The 11,278-nt window shown below is 42.5% G+C and overlaps 1 long non-coding RNA gene across 1 annotated transcript; it reads left to right on the top strand.

Annotated features, from left to right (window-relative positions):
- The first annotated feature begins 261 nt into the window (after positions 1-261).
- Positions 262-10,407, top strand: LOC118497918. Its single transcript, XR_004900432.1, has 3 exons — positions 262-434; positions 5,171-5,175; positions 10,397-10,407. It is a non-coding gene; the product is annotated as an uncharacterized LOC118497918 (long non-coding RNA).
- Positions 10,408-11,278: the final 871 nt, after the last annotated feature.

The following is an 11,278-nucleotide window of genomic DNA, read 5'->3' as shown; positions in this document are numbered from 1 at the left end:
TTGCTTTTTCCACCACATCCGCAGTTACTTCCTCCAGTGAAGTCTTGAACCCCTGAGTTATCCATGAGGATTAGAATCCACCTTTTCCAAATCCTGTCAATCTCGATATTTTGACCTCTTCCCATGCATCATGCATATTCTTAATGGTATCTAGAACAATGAATTCTTTCCAGAAGGTTTTCAGTGGACTTCGCTCAGATCCATCCTAAGGATCCTTTCTATAGCATCTACAACCTTACAAAATTTATTTCTTATTAATAAGACTTGAAAGTAGAAATTATTCCTTGATCCATGGGCTGCAGAATGGATGTTGCGTTAGCAGGCATGAAAACAACATTGGTCTCATTGTACATCTCCATCAGAGCTCTCGGGTGCCCAGGTGTACTGTCAATGAGCAGTAATATTTTGAAATAAATCTTTTTTTCTAAGCAATAGTGGGCTTAAAATATTCAGTAAAACATGTTGTAAATAGATGTGCTGTCATCCAGGCTTTGTTGTTCCATTTATAGAGCACAGACTCAATAGATTTAGCATAATTCTTAAGGACCCTGGGATTTTTGGAGTCATAAATGAGCATTGGCTTCAGCTTACAGTCACCAACCGCATGTCAGCCTGTCTTTGGAAGTTTTGAAGTTGGGCATTGACTTCTCCCTGGCTAGGGAAGTCCTAGATGGCAGCTTCTTCCAGAATAAGGCTATTTTATTTCATCTCCATTGAAAACCTGTTGTTTTTTCCTGCAGCCCCTTCATTCATTAACTAGCTAGATCTGGATAACTTGCTGCAGCTTCTGTATCAGCACTTGCTATTTCACCTTGTACTTATATGTCATGCAAATAGCTTCTTTCCTTACACCTCTTAAACCTGCCTCTGCTAACTTCAGACTTTTCTCCTGCAGCCTCCTCAGCTCTCTCAGCCTTCAGAGAATTGAACAGAGTTAGAGCCTTATTCCAGATCAGGCTTTGGCTTCAGGAAATGTTGTGACTGGTTTGATCTTCTATCCAGACTGCTGAAACTTTCCCAATTATCAGCAGTAAAGCTGTTTTCCTTTCTTATCATTCATGGGTTCACTGGAGTGTTGCTTTTAATTTTCTTCAAGACCTTTTCCTTTGCATTTATAACTTGGCTAACTGGTGCAGGAGACCTAGCTTTCTGCCTGTCCTGGTTTTCAACATACCTCCCTCACTAAGCTTAATCATTTCTAGCTTTTGATTTAAAGTGAGAGACGTGTGCCTCTTCCTTTCACTTGAACATTTAGAGGCCATTGTAGGGTTATTTATTGGCCTAATTTCTCTATTGTTGTATCTCAGGGAATAGGGAGGCTTGAGGAGAGAGAGGTGAAGGGATAGAAGAATGACTGGTTGATGGAGCAGTCGGAACAAATACAACATTGATCAGTCAAGTTTGCTGTCTGATGAGGGCACAGTCTGTGGTGCCCCAAAACAATTACATCAAAGATCACTGATCACAGATCACTATAACAGATATAATAATGATGAAAAAGTTTTAAAAATTGCAAGAATTACCAAAATGTGACAGAGACACAAAGTGAGCAAATTCTGTTAGAAAAATCGGGCTGATAGACTTGATGGGTTGCCAGAAATCTTCAGTTTGTAAAAACTACAGTGTCTGCAAAGTGCAATAAAGCTAAGAGCAATAAAACAAGGTATGCTTGCAGTCAAGTGAGGGCTTAACAGTTCTGTTTATTGGTGAGTTTAAGCAATTGTGGCAAGTTAATAAGTAAACTTTAGGTCAGAATTAATTTTATTTTTGTTCAATAAATTGGTTCTTCATGTATGCATTCACCAAACAATTATTGAACCTCTCCTACACATTGGGCACTGTCCTGGGCTTTGTAAAATCTGACAAAGGAATGAGCACATGTCTAGTTTTATCTTGTTATTTTTACTTGTTTTAGTTCATTGACATAAATTCTGGCCTAAGTTTTCCCTAAATCTCTATAGTGTATGACAATAAAACCCTAAAATAGTAATTTCAGGGGTGGAGTCAGAGTAGCTTTTGACACAAGTGGCTAAAAGGCTCATAGCATGAGAAGAAAAGCCATCCCACCGGTAGAAAGCTTTCTAACACCATCCCATGTATGTACATTTGCTTGTTCATAAATTACATGTGCAGTTATATGAAGTGTAATTATATAGAAGACATAATTGTTCAGCACATTTATATATAATTATGATATTATAGATATATGTTAGAGTATATTTTGTACATTAGAAAATAATCAAAGAAATGAATAATTGAAAAAATAACATTTGAACTTATTTATTTATTTACTATTTTTAAAAATAAAAGTCCTGTCCTGACTCATGTGGCTCAGAGGATTGGGTGCCGGCCTGAGAACCAAAGGGTCACCAGTTCAATTCCCAGTTGGGGCACATGCCTGGGCTGCAGGCCAGGTCCCCAGTAGGAGGTGTGTGAGAGGCAACCACACATTAGTGTTTCTCTCCCTCCCTTCTCTCTTCTTTTTCCTCTCTAAAAATAAATAAATAAAATCATTTAAAAATTTTTTTTAAATAAATAAATAAATACCCTAACATTTCCCTGTCACCCTGCAACGAATTGTCCTCTGCACTTTCTGGGGTGTCACTGCATGGTAGGAACCAGCTCCTAAGATTGTGGGTCTGTATGGGGAGAGTGTCAGATGCTCACAGCAACAGGAACGCAGATGGTCTTTATTGATCCAGTTAAGTGGATGATGAATTGCCAGCTCAGTCCCTGCTCAAGGCTGCTGAGGTCCCAAGTGATCCTCTAGCCCATTTCACTCACAGAGCACAGGGTGATCTTTCCAAAAAATGGACCTGCTTATTGAACTTTCCTCCTTACAGCCCTGTGGAGGAGGTCCTTGCAGGGACCACAATGCACAGAACCCCAGGTACACACATACTCCAAGGCCTTGATCATGCTCTTGCAGCCAGGCCTCCTTCCCCAACTCCCACAGCCTCCCCCCATCCCCCACCATGGCTTGCTTTCAGGCCCTGCAGCTATAGGGCTCCTTCTGCCCCAGGCCACTCGCACACTGTCCCTCTGCCCTGAAGGTCCTTCCCCCATTCTTCACCCTGGGGGTCTCGTCTCCAGGGACCCTTCCCTGACCCTCCCACCCTAAGTCCAGTCACCCATTAACATTCTCTCATCACATTTTTTATTTTTCTTTTACAACACTTATAATAATTTGAAATCACAAATATATTTGTGTGCTTTCTGTTTAACATCTACCTCCCTGATAGACAAAAAGCTCTACAAAAAGAGGATTATTGGGGCATTTGTAGCTGCCAAAGGTGTGTGACCTGACCAAGTGGATGGCATTTAGCATCTGCTCAATAAAGATGGATTCAAGGAAAGAAAGAAAATGAAAGGTGAACAAAATTAAACCCTCCATAAATATATAGGTTCATGCATATATTTGTCAGAGTCCTGAAAAAGAGAAATTTCCTAGGAAATAGATTCTATCAAAACCATTGATGAGGTTCCCTAATAATACCTGCAAATGAAACAGATCACTAAATGTGTCTGTAATTACAGGAAAAAGAAAAAAAATAGTTTACCATGCCAGGCCAGCAGTAAGTGCTCAAAACAAATAATTTAAGGGTTCTTATGTCCTGGATTCATGATAAATACTGAAGAAGAAAAAAATTGTTGAAAGACTGACTGAATGAACAAATGACTGAACAAGGTATAAAGAGGCCTGAAAACTATTAAATGCTAAAATAATAAAAATAATGCTCAGTGATGATAAACTAGCTAAGTGAAATAGTAGGAAGATAAAAGTGATACCACAAAGTAGTAATACATTAGAAATGTAATAGTACTTCATATTTTTGTATGTTACTTTATGCAGATACCACTTCAGAAACTTTACATGTATTAACTCATTTAATTCTCACAACCATCCTTATAAGATAGATTCTATTATCCCCATTTTATAGACAAGGAAACTGAGGCACTGGGAGCTCATTGCCTTGTAGCTAGTAAGTGACAGACTCAGAATTCCAATGCAGAGCACCTGGCTTTGTTTAGTCTCTGAGGTCTCAACCATTGTACTGATCCTGCCACTTTTCATTAAATGGAAATAGGAACACATTCTGTGACAAGGGTTATTTCAAAGAGCAAATTTATTCTCACCCATGTGCCGTAAAGAGATTTTTTCCTAATTGATAGTTTTATATTAAAACAGTGTCTTTCATCTTTGAGGTTAGAAGTATGTCTTGATAAATGTCCTGACTTTCTGTGGGTGTGTCAACGAATGGATTATCCAAGGATTACCAATCTTTGTAGAAGGGAATTCATTTATTCAGCACATTTTTTGTTTTATATCTACTGAGTCTGACTCACTGCTCGGACCTGGGGATTCAGCAGTGACCTAAAATAAGCTTGGCCTCTGCCCTCGAGCAGCTTGTGATTGGGTAGAGGGGAGAGGAAGTCAACAGCTCCTCATTAATGACCTGCGAGAGCAATTAGGGAAGAAAGTCAGGCTGCTGTGAGCAGGGAGAAGTCAGCCCTAGTGAACAGTTCAGAGTAAAGGTAGGCTCTGGAAGCCTCTGTCTCAGTACTCAGCATGTGCTGGCCCCAGTGGCCACAGAAGATACTTCTTTGAGCCAATCCTGCCCTGCTGTTCCCCTACTCCCCACCCGATGGGTGACCTTGGATGAGTCGAGGCATCCCTCAGTTCCTTCTTTTTCACATTTGTTAAATGTGGATAATAATATTCATCTCATGAAAGTACTGGGAGAATTCCATGAGATAGTTATTGTATAGAACTTAGTACTGTGCCAAGAAGATAGTCAGCACGAAGTGAATATCATCTGCTGTCAGTATTAGTCTAATAGTATTATCTCAGAACCAGAAATCTGAATATAACAAAATTAAAAAGATATTATGGGGCGGGGGAGAGGGGAAGGGTATCAGTATGAGAGAATACTTTAAGCTCATAACCAAGATGAACTTTCACATTGAATCACTGGGGTTTGCTGAAGCACCTACAAGGTCTGCCAGAACAGCTCTCCTGAAAGCGCCCCTGTGTCTCATGTCATCCCGAGTCAGAGTTCAGAGTCAGAGAGAGAGGAGTCTATTTTGGCTTTTCCCAAAAATTTAATTGTGTGTAGCTGGTGTCCCAGATACCACATCCTGATCAAAGTTAATGAAGTGACTTTGTCAGGGTTTGTAGGAATGGTCTCAGACTCCCCTTCGCCTATGGCCAATTTTTGATGTATTATTATGAAGTGATGGTAACCATAATTCCATATCATTTTAATTAAGTTTAAAATTTTTTTAACTTTAGCGTTTATCATTACTTTTAAACACAACAAAACCGTATTCAGACCAATTCATACTACTTCAGTTACCCTGTGGCTAGAAAACACGTTACCTTAAATTGTATTTTGCTTTTGCCAGGTCTCTAGATTTCTATATCAGAAAAATAATTGGAGGTTCATATTTTCTGTGTTAAATAGAAAAAGTCATAGTGGAGTGAAGCTTTCTGGGAGCATCACCCTTTCTGCCAGTGTGGTTTCCCAGCATGTTCTAGGGCCTACCACGGATGGGGAAGATGGGGAAATACCCACCTCAGGGACTTGCAGGGGGGTATGGGTGGGAGAGCAGAGAGAGCTGATCACCAGGCCTGAACAAAGGAAGAGAAATATTTACACCTCCCATGAGTCATCAAGAAAAGTTTCTCCAGCCTGCTAAGGGGCCTCTTGAACTTTGAGATTTGGATTTAATCCAGACACGAAATATGGAAAGTTACTCTCTATGCAATGTTTTCATCTCCCCCGCCATTTCGCCTCACCTCTCTTTCATCTCAGAAGACATAAGGCAGATGCTTGCAACCGCTCCCTGTGATTGCCATAACAAAATTGTTTATGTGGAAATTAGGAAGATATAGGAATGAAATGACAAGTGGGCATTGTACTCAAGAAAATATCTTCATGTCCACAAGACTGTGCCCATATGGTAATGATTCCACAGAGATGCTAATTCTAATTCACTTCTTCTTTTTTTTTTGTTTTTACTTTCCTTTCATTGTTTTTTAAGTACAATTTTCTGCCTTTCCCCCACAACCCTTCCCACCACCCCAGCCCTCCCTGCCTCCCTTCCCCATTTCCACCCCCCTTATTGTTGTCCATATGTCCTTTATAATTGTTCCTGTAAACCCTTCACCCTTTTCCCCCTTTATCCCCTCCCCTCTCCCTTCTGGTCACTGTCAGCCTATTCTCAATTTCAATGTCTTTGGCTATACTTTGCTTGCTTGTTTGTTTTGTTGATTAGCTTCCTGTTAATGGTGAGATCTTATGGTATTTGTCTTTCACTGCCTGGCTTATTTCACTTAGCATAATGCTGTCCAGTTCCATCCATGCTGTCACAAAGGGTAGGAGCTCCTTCTTTCATTCTGCTGCGTAGAATTCCATTATGTAGATGTACCATAGTTTTTTGACCCATTCAATTCACTTCTTTCCTGGTATGTAGAATAGGGCTCAGCGTTGTTGACTGTTTAGTGCGCAAGAGAATGAGATCGTTGTTTATATGAGACCATAATGCTGGTTGAGTGAGTGACCAGAAAAATCAGTCATAGGGATTACAGAAAACATACACACCCAAGCACACACTTGTCAGATAACTTCAAAAATGACTTAAGTTCCTGATAAAGAGACTGCCATTTCCAAACCAGTAATCCCAAACTCGCCACATGGACGGATGTTTTCTTAGCAGCTGGGCTCACGCCATCCCCATCCCAGAGAAAGGGGATGGGGATAAACACTATGCCAAAAGCAGAAGATTTCACACTGGAAACTATAGTCCATCCCCTCAAGGTCCTGTCCCCTTTAAGCAAATCTTCCCCGCAAAAGAAAGGCATGTTTATTTGTATTTTCAATTAAGTTGACTATTTTCCACATTTCCTGCTGATGAGTCATTTATGCAGGTTACTGAAAAAAATAAATAAATTGAGCACTACAGCACTGCCAAATGAAAGGATCCAAGAAGCACAACTGATGTAGGCCCCAAACAGGTGTGGCTTAAAATTTTAATCAGCAAACAGATCAGCCTTGCACATCAGGGCAGCACAGCCAGGGAGGCAGGTGGCAGGGGGTTCAGATTTTTGGGCCGGGGTCAGCACAGCCTGCCTTTGTGGAGTACCTCCACTGTGTCTGCTCATCAGAGACTTGTAAACAAAACACAAAATGCACATTCGGTCAAGGAACCAAACCAGACTTGCCTGGAATCCATGTGAGGAAAGGTCTATCTCAGGCTTGTTCCACATGATGCCTGTATGAAAGGTGTGTATACGTGCTTGTCTCCAGAGATCAGAGCCCTGGGTTGAAGGAAACCCTAGGCAATTTGCCCCATGTTTACAGTATACAAAGGTGGAGGGAGTCACGTCCCTCAGCATGACATTTCTGGCTGTGCCTCTGGGGAGGACAGACCTGAGACCCCTATGCACAGCTGCAGCCGCCGGCTCTGTATTCCCCACCCAGACATGTTTGTCCTTTTCAAACCCTGGGAACCAAGGGCTGCAAAGCTGGAGGGTGAGTGTTATTTTCATTTCTTCCTCTGGACACACTTTACTCAACATTTCTAAAAAATCGTTCAGAGAATTAGGTGTACATAAACATACAATAGCTTCACTAAAAGAGCAATTAAAAATACCAGGGAACTCAGATATGGATACCAATAACATGTCTTTACTGAGCTTGTATTATATGTATGACATGTATTACCTGTGTTAATTCTTAAAACAGTCCTGTGAAGGGCTTACTATTATTGCTCTCTTTTCATAGATGAAGAACCTTGAGATATAACTGTGCCAACGTCTACAGAAAGGAAGGGGTGTCCGTTTTGACTCCAGGTTCTTAGCCACTACTACACCCTCTCCCTTTGAAGATCAGTCAAGTCTGTCTGCCTCTGATTGTACTATCATATCAAATCTCTTCTACTTTGTAAAGAACCAGGTATCCAAATTAAGAGCTCCTTAATACACACAGCCTATAAAGTATACCTTTGAATTGTCACTTACACCTTCTCTACCGTGAACAAAGGGAAAACAATTTTTCATTCAGCCTGTCAAAACACTGACCTTCACATGTTGCCTAACACAACAGGTGAAGCTACACAATCATGTTATAGTCCCAGTTCTTCCTCCGCTATTGTAACCTCCAGCCTTTAAAGGCCTATCCTGCTACAAAGCCCAAAAGGCTCTCTGGGGCCCGCAGAGTTCTGCATGCACTGAGTGCTCAGCCATGTATATTAGGTACGGACTCAGCAGTCACAGGTGTCCTGGGTGTCTTAGCTTCCCTGAAGGGAAGAGACATTGCTACTGCATCCTCTTTCTCCTTTTACAAAACTGCTTTCAACTAACCCCTCTGCTAACTTCCTACAACCTCATTCTTCTCAAATTTGCATGTTTCAGCAAATGCAATACTGCTGAACCACAGTGAAAATTCCACTGTTGCCCAAGAACACACAGTGCCCATGACTTCACCAAGGGCTGAAGGACCAGCTTCAAAAGTCAGCCCATGTTGCATGCATGGGCACCCCCGTTCTCCCACTGTCTGTAGGTGATGACTAGTCCTGAAAGTAAGATAGCAGAATGACCCATATTAGCCTTTGTTTTCTAAAACTCAGCTTAGAATATCTGCAATGGAATCAGTTACATCTGAAGCTCTGGTTTGTAAGCCAATAACCCACTCTTCTTAAACTTACATTCATCCCAAACCACTCCACCTCAACCGAGCGCTTTTAGAACCACTCATGGGATCAGTCTCTTCCTCTCCCTGGGACCTGGTTTGCCTGTCTGTAAAACTGAAGGAGTGCATTAAACCATTTCTGAGGTCACTTCCAGCTCTAAGACTCTTTGATTCTAATCTAGGTTTCCACTTTTCTACACTGGAGTTTTCTTCCATCCCTCCATTTATTCACTCATTCACTGAAAAAAAAAAATGTGTATATGCAGTGCCTACTGTGCACAAATAGGCAGAAGGATTAAGTAATACCAGGACAGATAACATCTCCATTACAATCTGTATAGTCTTCTCTATTTCCTCTCCCCCAAATAATTTGAAAATGTAAGGAAAGCCTGTGGTAGAATTGATTCAAAATGTTGCGTAATGGAGTGAAACCTAGTTCAAATCCTCTTACTGCATGCATAACCTTGTATAAGTCACCTAGGCTCTGTGAGACTTTATATAAAAAAAGAAAGGCCAACACCTATGTCACGGAGTTGTTGCAAAGGACAGAGATGTGTGCCCAGAGCCGAGCACAGAGGAAGGAGCACTCAGTGCTGGTAGATGATATTTTCATTACTGTGAGCAGTAAGAGCTGTTAATGCACCCAACATGTTCCCCTTAAGCTACCCTCCCTGTTTTTGTTTAACTGATAGTATTTTTGCCACAAAAAACATTGCCCATAATTTAACCAGGACTTCCCTACCCACCTCCTTTGTTAAAGTACATAGGATTACAATATAATAACCCAATAGGACATACCTTTATTAGCCTTCCATTTCTGTTGTAACAAAGTACCACAAATTTAGTGGCTTAAAACAGTACAAATTAATTATCTTATGGTTCTGAAGGTCTTAAGTTTGAAATGGTTCCCACTAGGCTACAATCAAGGCATCCACAGAGCTGCACCCCTTCTGGAGGCTCCAGGGGAAGATCTACCACACTGACTTTCTGCACCCCTTGGCCCACGGCCCCTTCCTGTATCCTCAAAGCCAGCTGCGTAGCCTCTTCAAACCTCCCTCTGACTTTGACTCCTCCTCTGCCTCTCCACTCCATTCTGAAGGACGCTGGCACATTGGGCCCACCTAGATAATCCAAAAAATTTATCTCCTTATTTTGAAGCCAGCTGAACAGCAGCCTTAATTCTATCTGCAATGATAATCCCCCTTTGTCATGTAACCTACCACCTTCACAGACTCTGGAGGCTAGGCTGTGGACATCTTCAGGAGGCCACTGTTCTGGTTACCACACCCCCTGCCAGTGTCCCTCATCCTTCTCCACCTTTGCTCTCCTGTTATTACGTCCTTAGTGGTGCCTCTGGTCCTCACCCTGTGCAGTCTTCTACAGGTGCTTTTCCTCTTGACCTTTTCAGTTTTTGCTCAATGCCTGAGAGAGGTTTCTGCTCTCCTCACGACCGAGCATCCCTACAGCTGCATGCTGAGCACAGACTTACTCTGAGAGGCAGCTTCCTGTCACAAAGCAGACTCTGGAGCTAGTTTTCTGCCACAGAGCCCACCTCTGTTGATCCTCGGGCCCTCCCAGGGTCCACATGCTCAAATGCGGCTGCCTTTGCAGGTTCCGCCCTGGTTGCCAAGTTGCCCTCTTCCCAGAGAGCAGGAGACAGTCTGGTTCTTCACAGGCTTCTGCTGGGAGTGGGTGATGAGGAGTAACAGGGCTTTCTGTGTCGACACAGGAAAGCTTCTGCTCAGCACACCAGTCAGGAGTCTGAGGGAAGATGTAGAGAGATCACCAGGGGTTAGAAATAAATAGCGCTTCTTGCTTGTTTCAGGGCTTTGTATTTCCACGCACAGGTCCTTACCACCTACAAACGTCCATCTTTGCACAGGGATGGATAGGGTTATCATGGGTACTTAGGAGCTAATCTGCCCACATCAAGTCAGAGGACCCTCGCTCTGCCACTTGCTGGTTGACTCATCTAAGTCCCGTCAAAGCCCTGAGCCTTAGTTTCCTCGCCATGCAGTGGCCATAATGCCTACTTGGTTGTCCTGTTGGAGGGCTCCAAGAATCACAAAAAACGATGATGACAATATTGGTAAAGAATGATGTGTGAGCACTTGACAGTGTGTGGATATCGTGTAGTAAACGCTAAGTGTATGAAATCACTGAATTCCCACAGCTGGCTTCTGAGGGAGAGCCTCTTATCAATCCCATTCTAGAGATGAGGAAACTGAGGCTGCAGAGAGGTTTGACCACTTGTCCAGGGTCACCCCACAGGTACACACACTGTGACAGGATCCTCACGATTTTCCGTTGCCCTGGAGGTTCAGACTTGGAGCCTGGCAGCACAGAGGAAAATCCAGACAGTGCAGCGTACCAGCTGGGTGGCCTTCCTCGTGGACTCCCTCATTCCTCCACCTGGCCCAGCAGCTCTGTGGAGATTATTTCCCAGGAAGCACCCTGCTCACTTTGACGGTTGTCACAGCCCTGTGACAGAGCAGTGATTTGAGGGGAGCTCATTTCAGCAGAATTCAGCCATGTCCAGAGAGCTTTCATTTCTCCCTTCTTCATAACATCAAGGCAGTGTTCCA

This window comes from Phyllostomus discolor, chromosome 13 (genome assembly GCF_004126475.2).
Source record: "Phyllostomus discolor isolate MPI-MPIP mPhyDis1 chromosome 13, mPhyDis1.pri.v3, whole genome shotgun sequence".
Lineage (NCBI taxonomy): Eukaryota > Metazoa > Chordata > Mammalia > Chiroptera > Phyllostomidae > Phyllostomus > Phyllostomus discolor.
The sequence above is the reverse complement of the archived record's forward strand: the minus strand, read 5'-3'. Positions and strand labels throughout refer to the sequence as shown.